The 23,612-nt window shown below is 34.8% G+C and overlaps 1 long non-coding RNA gene across 1 annotated transcript in view; it reads left to right on the top strand.

Moving 5' to 3' along the window:
* Positions 1–23,612, top strand: part of LOC106505092 (uncharacterized) — a 573,890-nt gene that overhangs the window by 363,476 nt on the left and 186,802 nt on the right. Inside the window, exon 3 of the long non-coding RNA XR_014842989.1 lies at positions 7,228–7,302. This is a non-coding gene — a long non-coding RNA (uncharacterized LOC106505092). The remainder of the gene's footprint in view (positions 1–7,227; positions 7,303–23,612) is intronic.

The following is a 23,612-nucleotide window of genomic DNA, read 5'->3' as shown; positions in this document are numbered from 1 at the left end:
CTCATCTCTAAAAATGTCAACAGCTTTTACTTGATAGGACTGAGGATTAAATATGGTAATGCAAGTTAAGTTATATGTAGGAAGAACTCAATAACATTAGCCCTACTTATTGTTTTATTTTTATCTTTACACATCATCCTTTAATATGCTTAGATTGTAATTTCTATATATAACATGTATATGTAAAGCATATATATATTTTTAAATGTACCTTCTGACTGTACTAGAACATGCACTAAAGACTATTGAAGAAATAAAGAATTGGAAGTGAGTAAGTGTGCAAAGTCACCCCTAACTTGCGTCTGTTTCCCATGATGGCATTAGAGAAAAGAAATGATCATGAAAAGTCAATTGAGTAGAAAAATATATTTAAGCTACATCAAACAGATGTACAGAAGTGAAATACCATTGAACCCAGTAACAATTATGTGCAATTGTAGTGCTGTAATGAGAAATTTAATTCATATTTGTACTTACTCAAAACAGTAATATTTATGTTTTGTATTATATCTCATAGCCAAACTCAAATTTCATTCTCTATTCATTCTAGTCATTCCAGCTTCAAAATATTTATTCCTTTATGATACTGGCTGCCAGTTCATCATCATTATTACAGGTTTCCAAAGCATTTTTCAGGGAATTAAGTTTCTCAAAGTCTGTGAGAAAAGGGGAGTGGAATCATTTTGCAGGTAAATGAAATTAAGACATTGGAGCATTAAATAACAATGAGGTTTCACAGCTGTGACTTTTGATAAATTGTGTAGATTCTAGGTGACTTTTTAAAACCCATGTTGATATTACTGTCTTGATTATTTTTGCTGCAGTGTGTCTCCAGAGCACTAGGATGAACTTTTATTTCCTTTCTTTAACCACTTGTGAAAGACTTGGCTCATTCCACAATGCTTGTAGATTACTTTCAACACACACGCAGGGACATATCATTAACTCTTGTTTTTTTGGCTATATTAAAGCCAACACCTGCACCTTATTTAGCAAATCACCTGCAACAGAGTATAAATTATAGTAATTAAAAGATGTGTAAGTTTCACTCTATATTGTCTTTGCATTTTCATCTTCCTAATTTTTCAAATTTTTTCTTAGCATCATTGATACTTGAGAGTGTTGCCTGCAAGAAACCTTACTGTTTTGATGACAAGTGCTTCTTTTCAATTCAACAGTATGTATGTAGTGTTGCAGGCTTTCTGTTGCAAATCTTGGGAGATAATGGGATTCTATTTTATGGATGAATAAAGTGAAGTTGATGGGCATAGAATGCTTTGAGGCCATGCAGGCGCAAAGTCATGATGTTCAGTTCTGTTTGAATTCCAATCTCATGTTCTTTCCATTAGAACTAAATTTAATGATCAGGGTAGCATGCTATGTTTCCATTTGCAGTGTGTTTGAAGAGATTGCTCATCACAAATTCATTAATATATTTGTTGCTTGAAATTATTTTTAATTTTTGTCTTAAAGAAGGAAATTGAAATATGACTGAAGAGATTTGAGTTGGCTCTCTATCAAGTAACCTGAGCAAGTTATTTTGATTTACTTGTATTCAGTTATCAGTAAATAAGAAATTGATTATAATCAGATCACAATTTTGATGACTGAGTATATATATATATAAAAGCATAACATACAGTGAAAGGTAAAATAATCTGTAATTTTAAAGTATTTAAGTGATATTCAGCAAAATCTGTTGTTTTTAAAATCAGACTTTCAAAAAAAAGACAGTAAAAATAAACACCCAATTTTGTTGTGTTCTTCTTATCAGCTTACTCTAGACTAGCAGTGCTATTTTTCTCGCCTCTATCCAGTTAAAGGAGCATAGTTGTAAAAGATATGAATAGTGATAAAATTTTTGATATATAAATTTTTATTAAACTGCCACAAATTCATTAGGCTGTGTTCTCTTCACTGCTTGCACTCCTCTTATTGGCATTCACTTCCTAAACATATCAATCCAACAACTCTACCACCTGGTTCCACCGAGACCTCAATCACTAACTTTACTGATGTTTGCTATTTACTGACTTCTTTTCATTTTAGATTGGTGTCATTGCCATCACCTTGGTCTTTGGAAACTCTCTCCTCATTGATGTTCCTGTTGCTCTTTCTTGATTATATCTTTTTGGTCATTCTTTCTCCATTTTCATTTCTCCGTGTACTTGCTGTTACCCCTTAAATGCAGAGGTCTGCATGTGCTCATCCTGAGGGCTCTTAACAGTTTTCTCAGCTCCTACTCCTTAGGTATCTCAACTTTGTAATGTGCTTTTCCCTCCCCTACAGCCATCAATAAGAGCAGTGTCCTTGTGTAACTTTCTTTAGCCATATCTAATTATACCGAAAGTGTATACCAGGTTAGAATCAATTCCTCTCTACTTCTCTCTTTATCTTACTCAACAGAATTGAGACTAAGATATGAGAGACAAGCATCTAATTTTGTTTTGAACGAGAATAGTAACTGGCAATTTTTTTTTTTTTTTTGTCTTTTTGCCTTTTCTAGAGCCACTCCCGCGGCATATGGAGGTTCCCAGGCTAGGGGTTGAATCAGAGCTGTAGCCGCCAGCCTACGCCAGAGCCACAGCAACGTGGGATCCGAGCCACGGCTGCGACCTACACCACAGCTCACGGCAACGCCAGATCCTTAACCCACTGAGCAAGGGCAAGGACCGAACCCTCACCCTCATAGTCAGATTCCTAGTCAGATTCGTTAACCACTGTGCCATGACGGGAACTCCAACTGGCAAATTTTGACAATGAAGATTACCAAATCCTGAGAAGAATGTGGGGAGGCAGAAGAAGCTCATGAACAGAGATAGGAGCAATTTAGCAGATACCAAGAAATAAATCAAGATGAAAAACTGAAAAAATAGACAGTATTTCTTAGGTTTCTGATGTTTCTTCAAATCTTGATTTTTGTAATAAATACACTTTTTCTTATAAAGCATTCACTTTATTTTCTTACACAGCAGAATGTTTCTATGAACTGCAACTTGTCAACCTTAACTAATATTCTAATGTGTTCAACTCCAATCAGTGTGCTTTTGGATCAGAAATGTACACTCCAACCTGGACTGTAGGTTATTTCAAGGATAAATAGAAAAATCTTAACCTGAATATTGAAATTAATTTTCTCTCATCTTTATTTTTTTCCTCATTTGTTTTTTGTAACCACAATACTCTCAAAACTAAAACTTCTGCCAAATATTCTATATTTTGCACTTTAAAAAATTATAAAATGCAGATTGAGTGTTATGGACAAAGACACCTTCATAGAATAAACACTTGATAAAAGTTAGCTATTATTTTTATAATCGTGCTGATCTACATATTATCACACGTAAGGTTACAGAACTGAAAACCTAGGGAAGTTGCCATAAGATGAAATGCTAGTAAGTTTTCATCTGAGTAAAACAACACAGCCATTTTTCTTCTAACCAATTGAAAAAATTACAATTTTCATATTAAGATAGTGGTTAGATTGCTTTCAGAGAAGGTCAGAGAGAGATGGCAAAGCTGAAGAGCTGTGTCAGAAGAAAGAGAATCCATTACTGGGATTAATAGCTGCTTGATGCATGAATCTTGCAAATGATATTCATGGAGACATATTGTCTCAAATTTAAAATTTATAAAGACTGTACTTAAAGTGAACCTGCAGCAAGTTCAAACAAGAACAGCAGAATTTAATATTTTCTACAATTTATAGAAGAAAAACATCATCTATCCCTCCTCTGTCCTTCTGTAACCACATCACATAAAATGGATGGATGAGATATTTAGGATGGATTAGTTGTATCTCTATCTATATAGCCACACATCATCTATTTTCTTAGTCCTTCCTCATTGCAAAAGTACTTTAAGTCACCTCTGACTATACTAAAGACAATTTTCAAGTTCCACAAATGTAATGAGAAACCCGTTATGCATTATGCAGTGTTCACTATATGCATTATATCTGTGAGTATGCCTATGCTGCCTACCTGTATGTTATTTTATCCTATTTTTATATAAGATGCATTTCTCAATTGTTGATGGACATCTATATTATGGTGCCCTCCGGGTATTGAAACTTAGAACCAAAACCAAACAGGGTGGAACATGTGGCGATAGCCATAATATAGAATAATGCTCTCTTCTAGGTGTTGAATTTAGGTTTCTTGTGTTTGTTCATATTACTCATCCTGAGTTATGATAATTTCTTTCTGGGATGAGAGCTCACAGAACTTTTGAATTTTAGATATTAGTCAAAAATATTGGAAGGCAGAGTTTGAAGCTGGTTTAGAAAACAGTTATTTTAGAAGATTGGTTTAAACATTTTGAAGTGTTTTCAGCTAAAAGCTTCTAAAACTTTGCTTTCCAATTAATATTTATTAAATACCTGTATTACATTGACTTTTAAAAGCTTTTGTGTTGTTGTTGTTGTAATTAACAATAATTCCCTAGAAAGCTCTCTATTAGGAAGCTAGGTAGCTGCTTAGGAATTCAATGTTGTAAGAGGTCATTGAGAGGATGTGACCACTGGTTGACCCTAGAGCTGGACGAGGGCATTTGGAGTCTCCCCACTTCCATCCCCTGTCCTTGGAATGTACATTTCACCTTCTAGTCCCACACTAGCAGCTGTTTTGAGAACAGAGTCTTGAGGGAATAATGTGTTGTTGAGACCCTCTGGATTGTATACCTGCCTGAACCTTGTTAAGGCCTCTATATGAGATTTTAAGATTCGGGAAGACTGGTACAGAGATCTGCTCATCTTGTGGTCATGCAAGACAAGCCTTCTATGTAAGTTCCCTTGCTTACACTGCCACCTACTAATCTGGAGTGGTCTGACTCTTTCTTAGGTCTCTCTTTGCCCTTCTTGTATGGGGGCCAGTTTGGGATTTCACTCCAGGGAAATCTTGTGCTTGCGAATGAACAAATAAATACCACTGAGGATTAAGAAGAACGATACTTAATTCCATGTTTCTAACTTTTTATTATATTTTAAATATCTTTCTGTTTATCATTTCTTTCTTTATCTAAAATGTTAGTAACCCAGGGGTTATGAGATATATGCTGTACATTTATATGGAATCTTATATTGGGAATATACTGTTTTGAATGAATAATAGCCTTGACTTATATCAGTAGTAAGAAAAATGTTTGCTTATGTTCATACATGTGTTCATTATTACATAAGCATAAGCAATATTTTAAGAAATATATGATTACTACATTTTCTAAATTTTATTGGACTTTCCTATCTCCTTTGTGTTATAGATAAGGCTTTAAGTTATGTCACATCATTTTAACCACACCGTGCAGGTATCAGGAATGTAGATGAAATGAGTTAATTTTCTCATCAAGATTTTTAAGCAATAATAATGCCCTAGCAGAAAAAATAATGCTTTCTTAAAGTATTACCTTTGTTATTTACCTTTCTACTTAAGGATGGGTGTGAAATACATTGTTTTAACTTCTAGTATACCCATCTAGAGTCTTCTTCAACTGGTAAAGTTCAGTAAGAGCCCTGACCTCCATCACAGTCAAAATTTGTTCCATCCTTGTTTGAGAGCTTTTTCTATAGAAAACGCTAATTGTGTAATAAGACACTGTGATGTTAAAACTAGTTGGAGCAAAATTGCAAAGGACTTAGAACATCAATGTCAGAAGTACAGTTTAGTTTTTTGAGTTTTCTTGCAGATTCCAAGATTCCCACATCTACCTTAACTGTTTACTTTGGGTCTCTAGTGAGATGTAATCAGCTCATAAATCCATTTATTTTAAATTATTTTATTCAATCCATATTTATTAAATATCTACATTGTACCAGGCATTATATTAAGTATTGGGAACTGAGATAACTTTTATTGAAAGACATAATATTAGGGAATATTATAATTTCTAATCATATTAGTCATATATTTGAAAGACCTAATCCTCCTAACTTAGAGCAGTGAAGAGAAAATCATCTATCCTTAGATAAATAAGCATATAGTACATATAATATGAACCCCAAATTTGACTTAGTCACATTTTCTGGTCTAAAAAAATAGCAAATAAAATTTTCTTAATATTCCATGCAATACCTAATGCCCTTTTATAATGTCCCAAAGTGTTTAGTGTAATGTACTTGAGATTTTCTTAAACAAATTTCTAACAGTCAGGCAGCTATCCCAAAAAAAGAAATTGGGATTAATATATAAAAATGATATTCATCCTCTTTATGATTTTCTAGATGGGGTTTGCATATAATTCTTATTAAAATTTGGCACCTATTCACTTCAAAGCCAATATTCTAAAAGGTTCTACTATGTATTAGAAATAATAAAGATGGCATATTATAGCGTCATAATGATGGAGGTAGAAAATGACTTATTTATTATGGTAATAAGTCAAGTAATAAAGTATAACCTATGTTGGAGCTAGAGGATTAAAATATATTTTAAATCAATTTAAAACAGTAAAACTCAGACATTTATAGTTTATGTTAAACTGGATAGAGAAAAAACCTGACTGAAATAAAATGGTCTGTCAGGAGCTCAGTTTATCTGAGAGAGAACAGCCTGCCAGGTTGAAAGTAGCCAATTAAAACAAGCCAAATAAAGTAATAGTTGAGCCTTTAATCACTTACTGTGATACTATAAGCAAGAGGCTAAACACCTCTATTCTATTTCTTTCCATGGAACAGCATTCATAGCAATCCATGGGGGGGGGGGGAATGGAACAGGGGAAGAATTTAGGTCCAGGGTCAGATAAATCAGTCAAAAAGTACTGAGTATATTGACGACTCAGAAGAAAAGTGTCTTCCAGGTTTCCCCGTCCTCCCAATAACAGTCTCCATGGAGGCTCCTGAGGAAGGCTTTGGCCAAAGGATATAATAAAGAAGTCTCTTAATGAAGGTGGTTGGACTAAGGCTGTAGATATTTATAAGAGCATGGCTAGCCAAGAGGGCCTGGGCCTGTAATTGCAACTCCCTTTAGAGACTACAACACGCTGGCTATGCTTTAAATCCTGAGTCAGGGTGGGGCAACTTTCCTCTTATGGCCAGGTAAAGGCCTTATAATGGCTTATGTTTGGGCCTTAAAAATTTCAGATAGGTTTTTTTGACCAGGAGACAAACTCTTTCATTTTGTTTTAATTGCTGGAGTCCTCGAGATACATACATGTTATTTAAATGCTTTACTCACATATACATATGTGTGTGTATATATATGCCTAATTACAGCATCACTTTCTTGCTTCCAGAATACACATGTTGTCCAAATGGGATGTATCTGCATGAGATTTACTGAGACCTTGGCTGCATACTTCTGAGAAAAGGTCAGTTCTATGAGGCAAAAGTCATCTTCTCACATTGGTGCTTTCCTTCTCGTTTTTATTGCATTGATTGTTTACAATTTATTTCCTCTTTTTCCAACTTAACAAGCAGCAATTCATTGAAAAAGGTGGAAAATCCTTAGTGAGGTACTACAAAGCTAAGTTTGGCATATTCAGGTTGTGGTGTTATCATTGACAAAAGTATAAGTTATGCAAAATTTAGTTTAACCCTCTCTATTGAATAGTTTCACATTTGAAAAAGTGTTCTTAAACAGGCCTTAAAATCTTAAGGCTCATTTCAGTGACATTCCATTGTATGTAAGTAAAATCTTATGAATAAGTTCTAAGACTTAATGTATTTATTGTATACATATATTTCTAATATATTCCTTACAAAAAAGAAAGATATGACAATTAGCTGGATTTTGATAATTACTACACAATGTACTAATATATCAAAATATCATATTGTATACCTTGAACATATACAATTTTAAATTGTCAGTCCTACCTCAAAACTGTGGTTAAAAAATGTGATTGGTTTAAAAGAAGAGAGAAGAAATTTTAAAAAGAAATCCCCAATATTTTTTGGCCTTTTTAGGACTGCACCTAGGGCATATGAAGGTTCCCAGGCTAGTGGTTGAATCGGAGCTGTAGCCGCTGGCCTACGTACGACTCAGCCACAGCAACGCAAGATTGGTACCGTAGCTGCGAACTACACCAGAGCTCATGGCAACACTAGATCCTTAACCCACTGAATGAGGCCAGGGGTTGAACCTGCATCCTCATGGGTACTGGTCAGGTTCATTTCCACTGAGCCATAATGGGAACTTCCCAAAATCTTTAATATATATTATAACAGAAGATACAATCAAATTCCTATCAACCATCTAGTTTAGCCACTAATATGGCCTCCTATTTCTAGAATTTATTTCAATAATGCTATATAAATAGGACTATACAATATGTAATCTTTCAAAATTTTCTTTTTTCAATCATCATGATTCTATGTGTGCATCAGTAGTTTGTTTCTTTTTATGGCTGGGTGTTTTTCCATGGTATGGATGTGCTAGGTTTTTTGTTTTTTTGTTTTTGTTTTTGAACTATCTACTACTGAATAACATCTAGGTTTTTTTCTGGGTTTTGGCTATCAGGAATAAAGCTGCTGTAAACACTTACAAACAGGTTTTTGTATGTATGAAACTTTTCATTCCCTTGGGACAAATGCATAGGTGTGCAATTGCTGTATCAAATGGTATGTGAATGTTTAATTTTTTGTTGTCTTCTTGTTAGGTTGGTTTGGTTATTTTTTGCTTTGTTTTGTTTTTAAGAAACTTCCAAACTCTTTTTTTCCATAGTGGCTATAACATTTTACCTTCCTATTGGCAATGGATGATCCAGTTTCTTTATGCCTTATCCAACATGTAATATTGTCAGTATTTTTTGTTTTTAGTAATTCTGATAATTATATACTAATATCTCATGTGTGGCTCTATTTGCATTTCACTCATGGCTACTGAAGTTGAATATCTTTTCATGTGCTCACTTGCCATCATCTATACATATTCTTTGTTAAACTTTTCATGTCTTTTATTCATATTTAAATTGGTTTGTTTACTCTTACAGTTTAGAGAGTTCTTTATGTATCCTAAGTTCTAGTGTTTTGTTGGGCATGCGAGTGACTGTGTTACTGCATTTTTAATTTTGGTTTTCATGAACTCATTGCTAATATATAAAAATGAAATTCATGGGAATTTAAGACCTAAATAAGAGTAGAAACCGATTTTGAATTCAGGTGTTGCAGTTTGGAAAAAAAAATTTTCTCCACTATGCCATACAGCTCATATTAACAAACTCTTTAAGTCTTTACTTAGAAAAAAAAATGTTATATTGTTTGTATATACTTATCTTGTATCCTTTGACTTTGCTGAGCTCATTTATGCATCTGCCTTTCCTCTCCTTTCCCCCTCCTTCTCTCCCTTCCTTTCCTTGTTTTTTCCCTTCATTTTCTCTCCTCTATAGATTCCTATGTTACTTGCAAATTGGAATATAATTTCTTTTCTTCCTTCTCATCAGTGTTCCTTTTATTTTCTTGTCTTATTGAACCAGCTAGAAATTCTAACATGGTATTTCACTGAATGGTGATAGTAGACATATTGTGTTGCTCTAAAAGTATAAACATGTAGTTTTATCACTAAATAAAATATCAGTTGTGGTGCTTTGTAGGTGTTTTTTACGAAGTTCAGAATGTTTCCTCTATTCCTGGTTTGCTAAGATTTAAAAAAAATAATAAATGTATTAAATTTTGATAAATGCTTTTTCAGTATCAATTAACATGATCATGTGTTTTTCCTTTTTAAACATGTTAATATGATGGCTATGGATTGGTTGATTTTTGAACATTGACCCAATCTTATATTATTCTTGAGGGATAAATCTCATGTGGGTAGTAAATGACTTTTTATATATTGATGAATTCTATTTGCTGATATTTTGTTAAGGATTTCTGCATCTATGTTCGTGAGGAATATTGGTTTTATTGGTCTACAGTTTTTGACTTTTTTTTTTTTTTTTTTTTTTACTATCTAGGTCTTTTTTAAGTATCAGGATAATACTAGCATAATAAAATGATTAGGATGGTTTCCCTTTTTTTCTGCAAGAGATAATATAGAATTGATGTTAATTCTTTTTAAAGGATTTTCCAGTAACCATATGGACATGGATATTTATTTTCTTTGCTCTAGGGCCCTACAAATCATCTATTTAATATTGGGTCAAAATTGTGGTACTCTGTGTTTTTCAATGAAATAGCCTATTAAGCTGTCAAATTTATGTGTGTAGACTTTTTTTGCTTTATTCCTTTATTAACCTTTTGATATCCATAGGATCTTTAGTAATTTTCCCCTTTAAAAAAATTCTACTGTTGATAATTTGTTTTTTCTCTCTTTTTTTAAAATCAGTCTTTCTTAAAGTTGGTCAATTTTATTGATCTTTTCAATAGACTTTATCTTTGTTTCACTCTATTTTTTTCTGTTTTCAATTTCATTGATCTCTTGCTTTTGTCTTTATCATCATGATTTCTTTTCTTCTTTTTGATTTGGAATTAATTTGCCCCCCTATTTTAGTTAATTGACCAAAAGTTGTCCATTTTACTAGATTGCCCCTTTCCTGGTCCCTTTTACCGGTTTTTCTCAGGGCTTTGTTTTTCTGTTGCTGCTTCCCGGTTTTCAGTTTTATTAGTTCCTAGTCTGGATTCTAGAACCCATTGAACACGTGAACAAGTTATTTGGTTCCAAGTTCCTTGACTGAATTATCTTCTCTCCACCATTCAGTGTTTTCCCACGTTTGCTGTATATATAGCAAAAAATCTATGTCTAGGTTTTTTATTTGTACTTGCAGGAGGAATAAGGAAAAGTATGCCTCTCTCAGCATATCTTTACCAAAGCAGAAGTCTTCTTTTGTTTTAGTTATGGGAAATTATGACCTTTGATACATTTTTTTTTCTAGAGAAAAAATAACTGATTTAATTTACTATGAAGATAAAAAGTGAATAGGATTTTATCATTTATTAGTCACAAAGTCTGACTGAATTCAGCTTTCACCAGTAACTGTTCTTTATATATTTAAAGAAAAAGTTAACCAGGATTGACTAGAGAAAAAAGAAACTTATTTCCCAGGGAAGCAAAATTCCAATTAAGCCCACTAAAGCATTTCAAGAGAAACAAAATGGAAAATTGCACTGAAATTGACAGTGTAGTAGTTGGATTGATATACTTTTTTTGTGGAAAATATGGGTGGTTATAAAACTATAATTAAAATTTTGTTTTGTTATATACATCAGTTTTTTTGACAATTAAGAAAGTACTTAACTATTTTATTAAAGTATAGTTAATTCACAATGTTGTGCCAATTTCTGCTGTACAGCAAAATGACTCAGGTGTGTGTGTGTGTGTGTGTGTGTGTGTGGTGTGTGTGGTATGTGTGTATACACACATACCACACACACATATACATATATCCTTTTTAATATTCTTTTCTATTAAGGTCTATCCCAGGAAATTGGATATAGTTTTCTGTGCTATACAATAGAACTTTGTTGTTATTCGCTTAAATTTCCATTTCATCTAGGTGGTTATGCTTCAGTTTTGAAAGGAATAAGAATATATTAGTATCTGTTGGTTTCCTTCCAAAATATCTTTATTTTGCATATATTCACATTTCTTTTTCTATCTCTGTCTTTCCACCAAGGAATTTAATTTATACATTTCTGGTGGTAGTGTTAGTAATAGTAAAATGCCCATAAAATATTTGTTTTTAAAAAAGTACTTGCATTTGTGCTCATATTATTCTTATTAATTTTTATAAAAAAAGATGTAGCAGGCACATATTTGTAATATTTGCTGAGAAGCAGCATAAAATACATAGTGTGTACATACGTAAAGCAGATATACCAACCATATATATATATATGTATATATATATATATGATTATATGTATGCATAGATTTAAATCTTTTATTTAAATCAGAGTGAGTTTTGTAGCTGATCTAGCTCAAAATTCTCTGAAGAGACTCTTAACTATTTTTGGCTTCATCTCAGAAAAAATACATCTCAGGAATGGTATTAAAATGGCCAAAAGCCAGACCCTTCCCTACTACCTCCCCCCTCAAAATAAATCAGCAATGTTGTGGGATTAGAGATTAAAAATGCAGTATTAATTTTAAAAATAATCCTTTGCTTAATAAAAACATTGCATGAATTTAAATTAAGTTTTTTATTCAGTTAAAATTCATATTGGAAATAATTTTTGCAAGGTCCCATAATCGGAATTTCTCTCATTACTTCTCTCCTTGTTATCTCCCAGTTAGAAATATAATACTTGTTTTTCTATCTGGGGAAGACAATAGACCAGGTAAATTTAAAAGTGCAAAAAACTGTCTACATATAGATGATTTCAACTGGCACTAGAATAACTGCATTCCTGAGTTCCTGTTGAAGCGCAGCGGAAAAGAATCCGACTAGTGTCCATGAGAATGTGGGTTTGCCTTGAGCAATGGGTCAGGTATCTGGCATTGCCATGACCTGTGGTGTAGATCACAGATGTGGCTCAGATCTCGCGTTGCTGTGGCTGTGGCATAGGCTGGCCGCTGTAGTTCTGATTCAACCCCTTGCCTGGGAGCTTCCATATCACACAGGTATGAACCTAAAAAGCAAAAAAACAAGCAAAAGAATGTATAACTGCATTCCTAAGGCTGCAAGAAGTAGCCTGACAATGAATGGCTAGGCAGACCTAGAAGAAAAGTAGTACTGCACTATAATTCACATATCTGCCTAGGGTTGTCCTTATTTATTTACTCGCTCCCTCAACACACATCAAACATTTGTGCACACAGCTACCATTTTAGATACTTTAGATATAAAGAAAAACAGATTTATTTGTTTGTTTGTTTGTCTTCAGATATCTTAGGAACTTGGGGGCTTTGATTCTATGCCATTTATAGACACTTACGGAAAGACTAAGAGAAATATTGGAATGATACGGACAAATAAAATTGTGAAAGGGAATCCCACTCTTGGGCACCTATCCAGAGAAAACCATGACTCAAAAAAATACATGTACTCCAGTATTCATTACAGCATTATATACAATAGCCAAGACATGGAAACAACCTAAATGTCCATCAGCAGAGGTGTATATAAAGAGGATGTGATACATATACACAATGGAATATTACTCAGCCATTAAAAGGAGAGAAATAATGGCATTTGCAGTAACATGGATGGACCTAGAAATTATCATGCTAAGTGAAGCGAGACAGACAGTGAGACACCAACGTCATATGCTATCACTTACATGTGGAATCTAAAAAAAAGAACACAGTGAACTTCTTTGCAGAACAGATACTGACTCACAGTATCTTTTTAAAAACACAGTTTTCAGAGGAGACAGGTTGGGGGGTGGGGAGGCTGGGGGTTTGGGAGAGAAATACTATAAAATTGGGTTGTGATGGTCATTGTAAACTATGAATGTAATAAAATTCATTGAGTTAAAAAAATTCTGGAAGGGAAACAAGAGCGTTTTGGAATGAGTTGTTTTAGGACAAATAGCAAAAGACAGTGCAATAAATCAGATGTATTGAAAGGCACAGGAAAGTAGTCCAGATCATGGGGTTTTGCTCCCCCAGCATGACTGATACTGTGGGCCAATTAATTATTTTTGTATAGGCATTGTCATATGTCTCCAGATATTGACAAATGTCACCTCGGGGTAGGACTGCCACATTTAATAAATAAAGATAAACACTAGGGCACATAAAAATGTAGGATACTAGTTAAATTAGAATTTCGGACAAAAACATATTTTTGCTTTAGTTATATCCTATATTATTTATTGTTTATCTAAAATTCAAACTAATTTGGCATCTTGTATTTTTCTTTTGTCAGAATAATTTTTATTTTATTTATTTTTTTAATTACTCAAATGAATTTATCATATCCGTATTTGTATAATGATCATAACAATCTGATTTCACAGGATTTTCATCCCACAGCCCAAGCACATCCCCCAAGCCCCCCAAACTGTCTCCTCCGGAGACCATAAGTTTTTCAATGTCTGTGAGTCGGCATCTGTTCTGCGAAGAAGTTCAGTCTGTCTTTTTTCAGATTCTACATGTCAGTGAAAGCATTTGATGTTGGTGTCTCATTGTATGTCTGACTTCACTTAGCATGATAGTTTCTAGGTCCATCCATGTTGCAAAAAATGCTGGTATTTCATTCTTTTTAATGGCTGAGTAATACTCCATTGTGTATATATACCACATCTTCTTGATCCACTCCTCTGTCGATGGACATTTAGGTTGTTTCCATGTTTTGGCTATTGTAAATAGTGCTGCAATGAACATTGGAGTACGTGTCTTTGCGAGTCGTGGAATTCTCTGGGTAGATGGGCATCTTGTATTTTATCTGGCAACCCTAACTGGGTTAGGGTTTCAGTGATTGAAAACCTCTGAGTTAGAGGAGATATGTGACCAAATTTCTTTTTTTAAAACTTATTAAGTTTTTAAAGTATAGTTAGTTGATTTACAGTGGTGTGCCAATTTCTGCTGCACAGCATAGTGAACCAATCATACATATATGTACATTTTTCTTATATTATCTTGCTTTAAGTTTTATCCCAAAAGATTGGACATAGTTCCCTGTGCTATACAGTAGTACCTCATTGCTTATCCATTCTAAATGTAATAGTTTGCATCTGCTAACCCCAAACTCCCAGTCCATCCCACTTCCTCCCCCTCCACCTTGGCAACCACAAGTCTGTACTCAATGTCTGTGAGTCTGTTTCTGTTTTTTAGACAGGTTCATTTGTGCCATATTTTAATTTCCACATATAAGTGATATCATATGGTATTTGTCTTTCTGATTTCTGAGGGGCAGTGAGATAGAGAGGCTTCAATGTAACTTTAAATATGCCCCTTGTCTTGGACTGTTCTAGGTAGAGGATATTGAGTAGGGGATAGAAAAGCAAAGTTCCCTACATCATGGAGTTTTGTTCATGTAGAGACAAATAGTAAATATATAGCTAAGTAAATTATAAGATCTGTAAGTGAGAAGAGAACAAGTTTTGCTGCAGTGGTATCAAACAACCAAAGACATCTCTATAGCTAAGAACTATAAAAGGATTTTTTTTTTTCTTTGTTACATATCCATCATGTTGCATCCACTTGTGCTTTTCATGGGCCTCACTCTAGACACCAGACCAACGGAGCAGCCTCTTTCTGCAACATTTCTGCTTGTCTTGAGTGATGACAACGAGAGTGTGATGAAACATATGTCGAGTCTTGAAGCTTTCATTCACATTTCTTTGGCCAAAGCAATCACTTAGAATCACTGCTCTAAATTAGGTAAAGTGGGAAGGCATAAAACTCTCTGTGATCGGTCATAAAGTGCCACGGGGAACCCACTACTGAGTCTGCAAACTCCAGTGAGTGAGGCTCAGTGGCATACTCTTCTATGAAATATTTACCTTTTAGCTGTAAAAGAACGCTGATATTTTTAACACCAATTGGGGAAATGCTCAAAACTTTTCTTCAAGATGAACTGATAGAGTCAGTCATTTACTCCACTATGCCCTATTACCTTTTTTAACTCCAAACTGAGAATTCCAGATTATACTGGAACCATTTGAAACCATAGGTCTATGTATATGAAACCTATAACATTAATAAGTGAATGTACTACTTCTGTTTTTCTTGAGCCTCGCCTGGCTGGAAATGTATCACCTAGCAAAAAACTGAGAGCCATACGTTTATAAAACATCGGCATTCTAACACCATGCTTACCAGTTTCCACTTTGGGACAATTCATATTTGCCATTCCTGTGCCTGCTGGGTGAAACACTGCACTTACCAGAAAGCAAAAGATTTATTCCCAGACACCTATTCTTCCTCCAAGTTGTGTGTAGATTCAAGATCCCTGAAAGTGTGTTTGCCTTAATACTAAAAAAAGAGTTTCTTACATGATGCCTTCTGAATTCTTTGCTAAAAAACCAAAACCAAAAAAGGACAATTATGATTTCACTGGAACTAACAAGCCGATTAACATTGTGCCTCAGTTTCCTTTTGTAAATTGGGACAAAAATAGACCTATCTATAAGGTCATTCTAGGCATTAAATAAATGTCTGTGATGTTCTTTAACAAAGAATTAAAGAAGTTAATATAAAATTCAGGATCATGTTATTTTAGATTGCTTTCTCACAAAAGCAAAACCTGAGATAAAGATCTGGTTTCAAGTAGTTTATATAGGATGTCATTCTAGAAAGCCAGAATAGTGAGGAGAATGAGTCAGGGAAGGAGGAAAAGCTAATATGAAAGGGCCCTATAGAGGTGGCTGCTTCAGTCAAGGGGGATTTGCATTGCCTCTGCTGGTACCTCCTGAGAGGCATCCACATTATTTGCTGCAATCATCTACTTGAAGTAACAGGATGCTAGAGCTTTTATCCACTGGCTTTTACAGTGGGTGACACCAGATATAGGAGAATACTAATATACTCAACCAAATATGTGATGTCAGTCATTATAAGTGCTAAAGAGAAAAAGGCAAAAAGAAAAACAAGCATGGAAGGAAATAGGTAACAAAGGGAGGGAAGAGTTGATTTTTTTAAATGATTCATAGGATGGTTAGGAAAGGTGATATATGTGCAAAGTTCTGAAGGCATTGTAGAGATACTTATGGATATCTAGGGAAAAGGCCTTCAAGGCAGAGGACTAGCAAGTACACAGGACCCATCACAGCATACCTGGCACATTCACGGAGCTGGATCTGTAATGCTGCCAGTGAAGATGGTTGTAAAATATAAGGTCAGAAATATAATAGAGATCATGAGATCATGTAAACCCATGTAGGATGTTGTAAAGATTTAGGATTTACTCCAAGTGAGATTTGGAGCTATTGGAGAATGTAAAGTAGTAAAATAACATGGCCTGACTCAGTATTTAAAGATGCTTTTCATTGCTGTGTTGAAACAGACTGTAAGAAGGTGAGATCAAAATCAAAGACCAGTTCAAGGCTATTACAGTAGCAGAAGTGAGAAAATGCAAACATCTCAACAAGGTAGTAGCAGTACACGTGTTTGAAATCTGGAGATATTACAAGGGTATAACATTTGGTTCTGGTGACAGATCAATATGTGGTGTGCGGAAGAAAATACTCAAACATCCCACAAAGCGAAGTTACCCCTAACTGTGAGATGGCAGAGGAAGTTTCAGGGTTTGAGAAGAGAGATGTTTACATTGGTCATGCTGAGTCTCAGATGTTTACCAGGGATCTAATGGAGATGTTCAGTAAGCAGTTGCAAATGAAGAGACATTTAGGCAGGGAATACAAAATGAGAATTATTAGTGTATAAATGAGGTTTTAAATCATGAGTTTCAATGAAATGGTAAAGATATTAGATAAACAAGGCTTAAATTATTATTTCTCCTTTGATTCCTCTGGAGAATCAAACATAAAAGTCTGGAGTGAGGATGAACAGCTTAAGAGTCTCTTTATCTTGAGTACAATATGTGTCCAAAAAGGGCTAAAATGACTGTATAAATCAAAAAAATTAGGTCTATATCTATAACTAGCATAATTCTTTTTTTTTCTTTTTTAGGGCCACTCATGTGGCATATGGAAGTTCCCAGGCTAGGAGTCAGATTGGAGCTTCAGGGATCCAGCTTGGACCACAGCAATGACAAACACCAGATCCTTAACCAATGCATCAGAGAACTCCTTTATTTGCTTGATTTTAAAAACATATAATAAATTTGATTAGATTGGCTCTTCATGCTATATTATCCTCTTTTTTTTCTTTTTAGGGCCAAACCTGCAGCATATGGAGGTTCCCAGGCAAGGGGTAGAATTGGAGCTGTAGCCACCAGCCTACACCACAGCCACAGCAATGTGGGTTCTGAGCCACATCTGTGACCTTCACCACAGCTCATGGCAACACCAGATCTTTAACCCAATGAGCGAGATCAGGGATCGAACCAGCATCCTCATGGATACTAGTAGAATTTGTTTCCACTGAGCCACAAGGGGAACTCTGCATAATTCTTTATCATCATATACACCTCAAAGGAGGATAAAAAATACTAACCTGTGTGAATTGTGCCAGAGATGAAAAGTTTGTTCACCAAAATCACATGATTGACATAAAAAAGTATTTATTTCACTCAAATCCAGAATCCTCACTTATACTGTAGGGAGACAATTCTCAATAGAGCTCTTGACTTTTCAACCATCTTTTGAACAGACTACCTTTGTTCTGGATGATATTTTTTGAATTTGTCTTTTAGCAAACAATCCTGGCATTTAGGCATAGTACCTTAGAGAAAAGGGTAGGCATGCTTACTGCCTATTACAAAATTTTAAAGTTTGCTATACTCTGACTTCATCTCCCATAGTGTAACTTATTCTGGGGGACAGGTTATACCTAACTCCTTTTGTACTACCTTGCATAATTTAGGGCTTAGGAAATTGGTTCAAGAAAATGCTGCTCCAATGGGCTATTGCTATTGCTTAGTAAGGATGTCCTTTGTGTGAACAAGGTTATTCCTGTCTTTTTCTGGCATTCATGAAACCACAGCAGGCTACCTTGGTAGATGGCACTCTTAGTGTATATCTGGGACATTCACAGTCCTTGACAATTACCCACCTTGCTGCTCAGCTCTCTGATGAATTTATGAAGCTGCACCTAAAAGTTTTATCTTAGGTACCCACTTTAAGGGATTGAGATGTTTTAGAAAGAACTTCTGCCAAGAATATATACCTTTCTCTTATTACATGATGTGAGTCTTTGTGCCAGCACTATTTATCCAGTCGACAAAGGGGCCCATCCTCATTGGACAACAAAGGATATCAAGATAGAGGACATTTCATCATCATCACTTTCCTTGTCTGCCTGATACTCTTTTACATTTAAGACCTGGTCCAAGATATCTATAGTGACCACTGGGATCCCAAAGCAGAGGCTCTCAATAAACATGAGGACTTTTTAGATCTCCCAAATCACAGCACTACATCTTTCAGGTCTTTTAACCATGAACTCTACCATTATACAACAATATTATTCTGCAGTCCATCATTGTATCCCCTGGCCCTCCCCTGTGGAGTACTTCTTACTTGCAACCCCAGCAGCCAAGCAGATGGAGGGTGTCCAGAGGAACATCCACAATTCAATGTTCTGAGAATTTTCTGTAATAGAGTCTACCTTTAGTAGTCACCCCATTCCCATCAATAGCCAGATCAAGCTACAAACTTCCTAAGGTAGTTGAAATGCTCCTTCCATCTGACACATCTTGAGCAGTCTAATCTTTAACTTATTTACGTTCCTTCCTGCTCAGGAGCTAGTTGCCTCCTCAAAGATTGAGCAGAAGATACAGCGAATATTTCCAAGAAAGGCTGCTTGGAAGATCCCTACAGTGGAGCTTTGTCTTTTGTGGAATGTGCTATTCTGATGGGATAGTGACTGACCTTACTCCTACAGCACATCAGCCAATGACCATCCCCATGATACTGGGCGGATGCAGCTTTTGGGGATTGGACAGGAAGGTGCCTGGGACTTTTTCCATTGTTCCTGGGTCCTGAAGGCTCTCATAGGCATTTGTTCCACATAAATGCACATAGGAGAACACATACACTCACAACAGCCTAATCAATTGTTTTTACAAATAACGTGTACATGTACATGTGTTCTTATTTGTAGGTATGCATTGATTTTCTAAGATCAATATTTTTTTCTTATTTGGCAATTAATTAACTTTTGTATTAAAATATAGTTGATTTATAGTGTGCAAATTTCTGTTGTATGTATAGCACAATGATTCAGTCATATATATATATATGGGCATTCTTTTAAAAATTTTTGTATTAAAGTATAGTTTATTTACAGTGTTGCACCAATTTCTGCCATACAGCAAAGTGTCTCAGTCATATACATATGTATGTATACAGCTGAGTCATATGTATATATATGTATTTTTTTACATTATTTTCCATCATAGTCTATCCTAGGAGATTGGATAGCATTCCTTGTGCAATACAGTAGGACCTTATTGTTTATCCATTCTAAATATAATATTTTACATCTGCTAATCCCAAACCCCCAGTCCATCCCACTCCCTCTCCCCTCCCTTTTGGCAGTCACATCTGCTATCTCTCTGTGAATCTGTTTCTGTTTCGTAGATAGGTTCATTTATACTATATTTTAGATTCCACATATAAGTGATATCATTTGGTATTTTTCTTTCTCTCTCTGACTTAGTATCAGAATCTCTAGTTGCATTCATGTTGTGCAAATGGCATGATTTTGTTCTTTTTATGGCTGAGTAGATTTCCATTGTATATATGTACCCCATCTTACTAATCTAGTCATCTGCCAATGAACATTAGGTTGTTTCCATGTCTTGGTTATTGTGAACAGTGCTGCATTGAACATAAGGGTACATGCATCTTTTTGAATGAAAGTTTTGTCCAGATATATGCCCAGGAGTGGGATTGCTGGATCGTATGATAGTTCTATATTAATTTTCTGAGGTACTTCAAAACTGTTTTTCGTAGTGATTACATTTACATCCCCACCGATAATGTAGGAGAGGACCGAATTCTCCATACCCTCTCCAGCATTTGTTATGTGTAGACTTGTTGATGGCTACTCTGACCAGTGTGAAGTGGTGCTTCATTGTAGTTTGGATTTGCATTTACCTAATAATTAGTGATGTCAAACATCTTTTAATGAAGCTTCTGGTCATCTATATGTCTTCTTTGAATAAATGCTAAGACAGTGATTTTGAGATTTAGCTTTTGAATATTCTAGACATTTTTTGAAAGCTACAGTCTTTTTTTTTTTTTTTTTTTTTTTGTCTTTTTTTGCCATTTCTTGGGCCGCTTCCATGGCATATGGAGGTTCCCAGGCTAGGGGTCCACTCAGAGCTATAGCTGCCGGCCTACACCAGAGCCACAGCAACACAGGATCTGAGCCACATCTGCAACCTGCACCACAGCTCACGGCAATGCCGGATCCTTAACCCACTGAGCGAGGCCAGGGATTGAACCTGCAAACTCATGGTTCTTAGTCGGATTCGTTAACCACTGAGCCACAACGGGAACTCCAAAAGCTACAGTCTTAATCACTAGTACTGGTATCACATCAATAGTCAGGGAATTGATATAATTGTAACTATTTTACCAAACAGTTCACCAAAACTGTTTTTTTTTGTAAGTAGTATTTATTTTGTTAGACATAGAAAATGGTGTCATTTATTATTATAAGTATCTTAAAAGCAATAAACTGTATCTAGTTTATATATATGTTTCAGAGCATCTTGAAATATGAATGGAATATAGTAGCTTGTTAATGTCTACCAAATTAATAGAAAGTAGTTTTACCAAAAAGCAAAATAAATTAATAAATTTGTGTTTAAGAATATAAAGTAAAACAAAGCAATAACAATCAAAATAAGAGTATTCTTTCAGTTCTTTCATATATTAACCATAAAATTAGTAGGGTATAGTTATTATAGCTTAGAATATTGAGTTGAGTTAATTACCTTTTTAAGGATCATTAATAACTAGGTAGTTTCTTCAAAGAGGAGACATAAAGGATCTAAGGATCTAAAATTCATTTCTACTGCAATGAATATGTCCTCTCCTAAATTCATGTCCACCAAGAACCTCAGAATATGGTCTTTGGAAATAGGATCTTTGCAGATGTAATTAGCTAATATTAGACCATACTGTATTTGAATGTGAATGAAACCCAAATGACTGGTGTTTATATAAGAAAACTCTATAAAGATAAAGATCTAGACACAGGGGAATAGCCATGTGTTGCTGGAGAGAGAAATTGTAGTTGTGAGCCCAGAATTCAAGGAAAGCCAAGATTGTTGGCAACCATCAGAAGCTAAAAGTGAAACATGAAACAAATTCTCCCTAGAGTCTACAGAAAGAATCAACCCTGGTAATGTCTAGATTTTAAGAGTTTTGGCCTCCTGAACCGTGAGAGAATAAATTTATTTTAAGCCATCCAGTTTGTACTTTGTTTACAACTCTAGAAAAGTATTATACAAACTAAGGAAATTAGAAGTGGCAGTTTGGAAAAAAAAATTATCATTGTAACTGACAAATTAACATGAACTGAGAAATTTACACATAGAATCTGGGTTTTCAAATCTAGACAGAACTATATAATGCTAAGTTTTCTATTAGTTATAAAGCTGGTCATTGAGGAAAGAGTCAGTTCTCCCTCCCGTTTCAGTTTTCCATTTATTTATTTTTGTTGCTATCATCATTATCATTGTTATCACTATATCCATTATCATTATCTTCAACAACACTATAAACAAATATCAAACTATTTATGCACTTCATTTAGCTTAGCATCATTTTAGATGTATGAGCCCTGTCATAAAGTATGTAAAGAGCAACCAAATATTGAATAAGCACATAAATAATTAAGAGTGCATGTCTCTCTCTTAAACGCATTTGTAGCAAACATCATTATGAAGAAATGTTCTTTTTAACCATGTTATTTCTACCATGGGCAGATGGCCAATCCCGAGTAAACTCCAATAATGTGATTGAATGGAACCCTCTAGGATGAATCAAATTACATCATGGATGATTCCTACGGTCCTAACACAGCAACAGCCATTTCCGAAACCAAACATAAGGGTGGTAACCCTTACCAGGGTTAAGTCAAGTGGGTCCAAAGTCAGAAAATTTGAGACAAAAGAAGTCAAAGCCCATATTTCACTAATAATTTCTTAATGCTCCATTATCCAAATTCAACTTTTACACCTTTGAAACTTAGACACTTACATTTCATCACCCAAAGGCCTCCTGTAAATATAAACCACTCATGAAAACTACATTCTTAGGATCTTCCCAAAAGTGAGAGGAAGAGAAAAGCTTAGGAAGAGAGAGGGGGGAATAGGAAAAGCTGTTCGGAGTATGAGAAGGAAACACTGGCAAGAAGAGCTTTCTCTCTCCGCTTCACCAAACACGATGGCTGTTAAGTTCTCCTTTTTTCTTCCGCTGAGTTCAAAGCTTCTTCTTCTTCTTTTTTTTCCCCCCTCAATTCTAATGAATTAGAGAGACTGGGCATCAATTCAAATTTTACTCTAATTCTGCTGACTGGAAATTTGATATCAAATAAAACATTCATTATAAGATAAGCTTATAACAACAAAACCGTGTGGAAGTACTGCCTTTCATCATAATGGAATTTTACCCCATAAGCTTCCTCAATATATTAATGAGTTGCAAAATAAAAGGGCAAGTATTTGAAATTCAGAGAAAATTTTTGTTTAAAAATGACGTGATGATTACAGATTTGGACTAGACAGTGGGTGCCAATTTTACTCATTATGTAAGTAAACTACATTACCATAATATATAATGCAGTTACCACGAATTACGTTATAATGTGAAACATACATTCTCCAGTCTCATGGAAGATCATTAATGTAAGAAACAGTGGGCATAAATTTAGTTTTTTCCAAGATAAGAAATGATAAGTTTTCAGAATGCATACTGATCTTTAACATTGAAAGGGCAGTTTTATTGTCTTCTTGTGTTTTACACATAATAATGTTACACAAAATTGACATTTTATCAGAGTTTTTCAAAATTCTTCTTAAAAGATATTTATTTTTTCTCCCCGGATGTCTGAGAGGTCAAACACAGGTTTTGCTCTGTTTTTGGTGGCAGACCCAGAGTCTCCCTTGGTACCACTTGGAGAAGGAGATGGTATTCTGGATTTTCTATAAGCGCT

The sequence above is a fragment of the Sus scrofa genome, chromosome 4 (genome assembly GCF_054392235.1).
Source record: "Sus scrofa isolate SSC_HxYL_T2T_F1_AM1 chromosome 4, Sscrofa_HxYL_maternal_Yorkshire_Landrace_v2.0, whole genome shotgun sequence".
Lineage (NCBI taxonomy): Eukaryota > Metazoa > Chordata > Mammalia > Artiodactyla > Suidae > Sus > Sus scrofa.
Note: the sequence above shows the minus strand (reverse complement) of the source record. Positions and strands in the feature narration are given on the sequence as shown.